At 37.2% G+C, this 7,314-nt stretch overlaps 1 long non-coding RNA gene across 1 annotated transcript in view; it reads right to left on the reverse strand.

Annotated features, from left to right (window-relative positions):
• LOC103103150 (uncharacterized) overlaps window positions 1-5,576 on the reverse strand; it is a 62,120-nt gene extending 56,544 nt beyond the window's left edge. Inside the window, exon 1 of the long non-coding RNA XR_458982.3 lies at window positions 5,073-5,576. This is a non-coding gene — a long non-coding RNA (uncharacterized LOC103103150). The remainder of the gene's footprint in view (window positions 1-5,072) is intronic.
• Window positions 5,577-7,314: the final 1,738 nt, after the last annotated feature.

A 7,314-nucleotide genomic window follows, 5' to 3' on the forward strand; every position in this document is an offset into this window, starting at 1 on the left:
GAGAGATTTTCTCTCACATATATACATGCCCCTGGGAAAGCTTCTCCCCTTTAGCCTTACTCCACCTCCTCACAAAGCAGCCAAGCCTGCCAAATCAGAGACCAAATCATAGATTGTTAGAACTGGAAAAGAGACCTACGAGACCCAATTAGTTCAATCCTTTCATTTTACAGAGGAGAAAAAGGAGGTTAAGAGAGATAAAGGGACTTAGAGGTCATTTACAAGGTTGCATAGGGATTCTGAATCAAAGAGGTAGAACTAAAATTCAGATCCTCTTTTCTCTATGTCATAGCTGCTCCTAATAAGATATATCAGAGGATCCTAGACCCAGCTCAGATTGGCTTCAAAGAGCTAAAAGTAGGAGCCTATAAACCTCAGAAATCAGCAAATGCTGCAAGTCAGGGCTTATTTATTGTTTTCTTGATTGGCTTAAGAAAATTGTAGAAAAAGGCACCCAGGTGGATCAGGGGATAAAGAGCCAGACCTGGAGACAAGAGGTCCTGGGTTCAAATGTGACTGGAGATGCTTTCTAGCTATGTGACCCAGGGCAAATCACTTAATACCCTTTGCCTAGCCCTTACTGCTCTTGAGCCTTGGGATTGATACTATCCATTCTAAAACACAAGGTAAGGGAGAAAGAAAGAAAAGAACGGAAGGAAGGAAGGAAGGAAGGAAGGAAGGAAGGAAGGAAGGAAGGAAGGAAGGAAGGAAGGAAGGAAGGAAGGAAGGAAGGAAGGAAAGAAGGAAGGAAGGAAGGAAGGAAGGAAGGAAGGAAGGAAGCAAGGAAGGAAGGAAGGAAGGAAGGAAGCAAGGAAGGAAGGAAGGAAGGAAGGAAGAGAAAGGAAGGAAGGAAGGAAGGAAGAGAAAAGAAGAAAAGTCTTAGAAAAAATGTTAATAAGGCAGATTAATTTAAAAGTGTTTTCCATATACATATATATGTGTGTGTGTGTGTGTGTGTGTGTGTGTGTGTGTGTGTGTGTGTGTGTGTGTGTGCATCTAGGTGGTAGAGTGATGGGCCTGAAATCAGTAAGAATTCTTCCTGAATTCAAATCTGGCCTCAGAAATTCATTAGCTGTGTGAACATAGGCAAGTCATTTAACCTAGTTTGCCTCAGTTTCCTCATCTATTAAATGAACCGGAGAAGGAAATGGCAAACTATTCTAGTGTCTTTTCCAAGAAAACCTCAAATGGGGTCATGAAGAGTGGGGACATGATTGAATAACAAAAATATAGGTTTATATATGCATATCTATGTGTGCATATACACATATACACACATATGTCAAGAGAATCATTAAGCATTTTCTAGGACACTACTATATTTCAATTATTCACCACCGATTGGGGTTTATATGTTCATGAAATTCATCTTCCCAATCAGCTTTTAAATTCCCTGAGAACAAGGAAAAGCTTCCTCATATCATCAGTGATTATCACAGTAACAGACTAATAGTTTGCATTTGTGTAGGGCTCTCCTGTCCACACAAATTAAAATAAACTCAAAACAAATTAGAAAAACACTTTTGTGTCAATTGTCTTGGGTTATTCAAAACAGCTGTGCAAAGTAGACAGAGTAGGTATCTTTTTCTCCATTTTGAAAAGTAGAGACCTATAAGATCTAGAAGATAGACTTGCCATTTCACTGGCCCTTCAGTATAGAATTAAAACATTACATGCTATCATTATTCCAGCAAGTGAGAGAGCCCAGAACTCTTTCCTGAGCATCATATCAACTACCTTAAAAAACTGTGGCAAGGAGAGGTAAACTAATTTTTTGTGAAAAGCTAGAGATGCTCATCTCAATTATAACACCAGAACCCACTAAATTTGAGAGGAAAGATCAGAAGAAGATCTCTAATATGTTCAAGGTATCAACTGTGGAAGATGTATAAAATTCCAAATTTGGCCTAAACTATGCAGGATAGGAATATCAATTAGATATTATGATATAAAATATATAATGTAAAATATATAAATATTTACACATTTAAAATATGATACAGAAATCATATTTATATAATCACATATTATTTAGACATGATAATACAATATAATAAATATAGAAAATAACTCAGCTTTCTTTCATTGTTTAGCTCCTTCATTTATGGCATCTGATGAAAGACAATATCATAGGGAGAAAGGTCTCTGGCCCTCTCCTCTCCAGGTCGGTGCTTAACCCAAAGAAAACAGACCTAAATTCTTTGTCTTAGCATTTTATTAGCGTTCATTGGGCAGCCTTCAGAGACTGTTAGGTATTAAGTGAGTTAAGACCTTCTAGAGGTAAGAAGAGAGAGGACAGAGAAATGTTTTAGCCAGCTATTTTGACAAGAGTATAAATCTCTATAGTTTAAAAAATATATAATATTGATTTTCTGCAACACAAAAAGGATTATTCAGTAATCGGTAAAAAAAAAAAAAGAAAGGATTCTGGGTTAGTCCACATAGCCCCCAGGCAGTCTGCCTTCTGAAGCCTATGAAGATGTTTCTTCATGTGTACGTCAATTGGCTGTGTGGAATGATGGGAAGATCCCTGGCTCTGGGAGTCAGGAGATCTAGATTCTGACCTCAGCCTTTTCATTTATTGGGGGTGACTAGGAGGTACAGTAGATAGACCACCAGGACTAGAATTAGGAAGAACTGGGTTCAAATCTGACCTCAGACACTAACTGTGTGACCCTACACAAAATTTCCTTCTATTAAATCCAATTTTGTCATTGACTTTCATTATTAAATTGGAAATGTGCTCCTCTGGGTAAAAAACAAAGCATACTTTAAAAAAAAAAACCTTTTAAAATAAAAATAAGGAAATAAGTTTATGATAAATTATTAATAATGCTGAAAATAATTCCCAGTTTTCCCAATTGCAAAGTGAAAATAATGATAATACCTTCCTCCCAGGGCTGTTGTGACAACCAAAAATATCAAATATATAAAGCACCCATCACAGTGCATGGCACATAGTAAATGCTATATAAATGTTGTTGTTATTGTTATTATTATTAGTGAACTTGGGTCAATCTATTCATTATTCTTTTCCCTCAGTTTCCCTATTTGTAAAATAAAGGGACTAAATAATGTTGAAGACTCTTTCCAGTTCTGACATTCAACTTTCTAGCAGTAAGAACATGGATCCCTGGATTTCTTCCTATCTGACACTTGCTGTCCTGACCTAGGACTTAGGGTTTCCTATCAAATCGTCTCAAGTGGATTCATTTAAGCTCTAGAATGTGATAACCAGAAGACAAGTTCTTTCCTTTCTCCCCCAAATCGTTTAAATTAATATTTGACAGTTGCTACTATGCTTATAAATCTCATTGAGAGGCATAGGAGAGATTTTTAGATCCCCCCCCCCCCTTTCCCTTTCTTCTAAGAGCAGTGTTACCAGTACTGTAATGCACGGCTTGATATTTTAGCATTTCAGATATTTTACAGTAAATTACTTCAGTTTATGGCACTTTGCTTCCTTATATAATTGTTATAAATAACCTTCAAATGACATAAAAGCTATAAACATTGCAAAACTGAAGAGTAAATTATAGACATTTCAGTACGTGCAAGCAGGAACCCATACAGGATAAAGCCAGAGAGGAAGGTAAGTTTGTTTGTTCTCTCCTTCCCTAACCATCCATCTCGTATTTCCACAATAAATAATCTAAGGTAAATAAATGCCACAGAGCAGGAAGGATGTACGGTGCACTTTGGTCCCCATTCCTAGGGTGCTACCACGAGGCTGTACTACCCCACACGATGGGGAAACAGCCTGCTTTGCAGGGGAGGCCCTTCAGAAAGCTCAGGGGCTTCTGGAATTTCATGAGGACAAGAACAAATGGTAAAGAACTATGCACTTGGGGTAGGGAGAAACGGGTGGCAGCTGTCTCTTCAAAGGAGGCCTGCTAGGCCCCAAACTCGGAACTAATCCCTGATCTGTAGCTAGGTCATGCAGAGTGTCACTTGTAGGGTTATACGCATCCAAAATAAAAATAAAACTAGATTCCTCCAACTTCTCCACCCCTAAACAGGTCTTTACATAATAGATTAAAAGAAAGATTAAATACTAGTTTTTAAAAAATTACCTTCTGTCTTAGAATCAATAAAGTATTGATTTTAAGGAAGAAGAGCAGTAAGGGCTAGGGGGTAGGGATTAAGCATCCAGTCACACAGCTAGGAAATGTCTGGGGCCACATTTGAACTAAAGATCTCCCAATTTTAGGCCTGGTGCTCTTCCACTGTGCAACCTTGCTGGCCCTAGATTAAATACTTCAGTAATGGCATACTAGCTGGTTTGTAACCCCGGTCACTATAAACTTCCACCATGAAGAATAAAGGAGAAATGGAACAGAGGCCAATGGAAAGAATTTAAGACAAACATTTGGAAAGAAAAGATGGTAAATTTGGCTTTAGAGAGCATTGTATGATGGATGGCCCATTGGGCTTGGGAGTCAGAATGTCTAGGCTCAGATTTTTACCTCAGAAACCTACTAGGCATTTGTCCTAGGCCTGAAGAAATCTCTATATTTTACCTCTACATTTACAAGATGGAAAGATAATATTTGCATTACCAAAAATCACTTCATTAAACTTAAATATTAACAAAATTTTAGTGTTGTCCAATTTAAACAGAAGTCTACATGGTCAGAATTCGCACTACTATTTCTGTCTCTCATGTAGGATTTTGAAGGTAATCTGAGATAAATTGGGCTGACCAAATTTTACATCCAGAGTTTGCTTGCATTTTTTTCTTATTATTGTTGTTTTAGGCAATGCAAATCTATCCCCCTCTGTGAAATCAGTGTGTTACAGGACAGCAAATTTCCTTCTATTAAATCCAATTTTGTCATTGACTTTCATTATTAAATTGGAAATGTGTTCCTCTGGGTAAAAAACAAAGAACACTTAAAAAAAAACCTTTAAAAATAAAAATAAGGAAATAAGTTTATGATAAATTATTAATATGCTGAAAATAATTCCCACAATATAAATGCAGAGTAGATAAGAGTCTTTGTTATGTTTGCAAAATAGCATTGAGATCTAAAGTTAAAACAACAGTGACAGCTTAACTGAACAAGACTCACTGGACTGAAAAGTTCCTTAGTTCCCATCAAATCCATTCCCAGTATTTTATGGCAGGATGACATGTGGCGGCTCAGCCTCCAACCCCAACACTGAGTGGAACCTTTTAGAGATGATGGTGTCTGAAGAGAGAAGATGAGAAATACAAAAAGTCAAGGATTTTTTTTTAAACCCCAGTAGAGCAACAAATAAGGGAACAAGTTTACTAAAATACCGTTCTACAAAGCAACTATTTAGAAAGAGATCATTGTTTTATAGATTCTACCATGTATTTTTTCAACCCAAAATTTCTGCCCAAGAGCATACAGAAAAAGATCATTTAGATCTCGTTTTCTGTTAATTAAATTAAACAAGCAACATTTATTAAGTGACACTTCTCAAGGCACTAGGGATATAATATTGATTATTCAGTAAGGGTGAGGGAATGAGGGTTATGGGTTAACTAATTGTTTGGAGTCACACAACTAGGAAATATCTGAGGTCATATTTGAACCTAGGACCTACTATCTCCCATCCTGGCTCCCTATCCACTGAGCCAACTAGCTGTTACTTTGTCTCAATTTTCTTACAGATCACATCCCTCCCATTTCATATACTCCAAGATCCAGTGACCTTGGACTCCTTATTTTTCTTTGAATGTGATATTCTGTTTCCTGACTTTTGCATTTTTTTGGCTATTCCCTAATCCTAGAATGGGTTTCCTGCTCCTTCCCATATGGCTCTTACTTTCCTGATCTTCCTTCAAGTCTTGACTAAAATTCTCTCTCCTAGAGGAACCTTTCCTAACCCCTTTTAATTTTAGTGTCTTCCTTCTGTTGATTATTTCCAATTTATCCTTTAAGTAGATTGTTTCTACAAAGTTGTTTGCATGTTGTTCTCCCGTCTCCTATTACACTCTGAGCCCCTTGAAAGCAGGGACTGTCTTCTGCCTTTCCTTTTATCTTCAACCCTTAAAAGTGTCTTGCAAATAGAGGGCGTTTAAATGTTTATTGACTGACCTATGTTAACTCTTACTATGTTTCCACTTAACATGAAATTTACTGTACTAAAAGATCTAGGCTTCCAGGAAAAAAATAATGTTAATTTTGAAATTGCCCTAGAAGTGGGCTACTAATACTTTGTCAAAGAATTTTTAAGGGAATAGCGTTGTAGGTAAGTGCTTGAAAGGATGAGACATGAGCTTTCCCAGGCCCTTTGAAGGCTACCCCAATTTTGAAAAATGAACAAAAGGGTCCAAAGGACTTCCACTGATTTGTCAGAGCAGCAAATATTTAATAGTAAAGGGAGTGTAGTAGCAGCTTGTACCAGAGCACCTCCAATGGAGTTTTACTTGGGATGATGGTGTGTTTTGGTCCTTTGCTCAAGGAGAAGCTTGAGCTTCTGTGGTCCCCTGTGATACATGGAAAGAAAGCAGTGTCAAAGGAGGCTACTGTCATTATTTAGATGTCAAAGGCCATTATATAGACAATTGAGAAGGAACCAGTCAATCTGCAGGCTATAAAGAACAAGAGGATATGACTTCTGTTCTCTGTTGAGGTGGGCTCTTCCCTAGGTAACAGTAAATGCCAGCTATTCCTTGGAATTCTAACAAAGGAACAATTTTTCCCCTCCCTATCTCCAGAAGTAGCTTTGATGGACACACACAACATCATGTGAATGCCTAGGCAACCCTGAGGCTGAACTTCAAATCCCTGACTTCTTCTTCTGCTTGGCTTCATGCTTATTCTTTCTATAAGCATAGGTGACTTATAAATAGTGGCTAGAGTTTTCAACTTTCCCATATCTTATCAGAGACATATTTAATCTTTCTTCCTCATATGTCACATTATGTCCAGTGTGTGTATGTGTGTATATTTTATGTTGTCACTGAGATGGTAGGGAACAGAGATAGAAATTTATAGTCCTCAAAGCTATTCCCCAAGTTGAAGAGGTCAAAGATTCCTGGACTCTGGCTACTGGTGGAAGGGTGTGATAGAGTCAGCTCAAACCCTTTCAGGAAACAACTGTTAAAATTTCAGTATGAATGTTTACACCTTGGAACCAGTAAATTATACAAATTGGGGCTTGATTTATTATTATTATTTTGTTGATTTCTAGACTAAAGAAAATGATAAAGTTAAACTTAAAGTATTTTCTGCACACACACACATAATTTTATTTTTCTTGAAGAGCCAGTTGTTATACATTTTCAAGTATACCAGTGAAAGTCATTCATAAGAGAACATTCATTCTCAAAGAAGAAAC

This window comes from Monodelphis domestica, chromosome 1 (genome assembly GCF_027887165.1).
Source record: "Monodelphis domestica isolate mMonDom1 chromosome 1, mMonDom1.pri, whole genome shotgun sequence".
Classification (NCBI taxonomy): Eukaryota; Metazoa; Chordata; class Mammalia; order Didelphimorphia; family Didelphidae; genus Monodelphis; species Monodelphis domestica.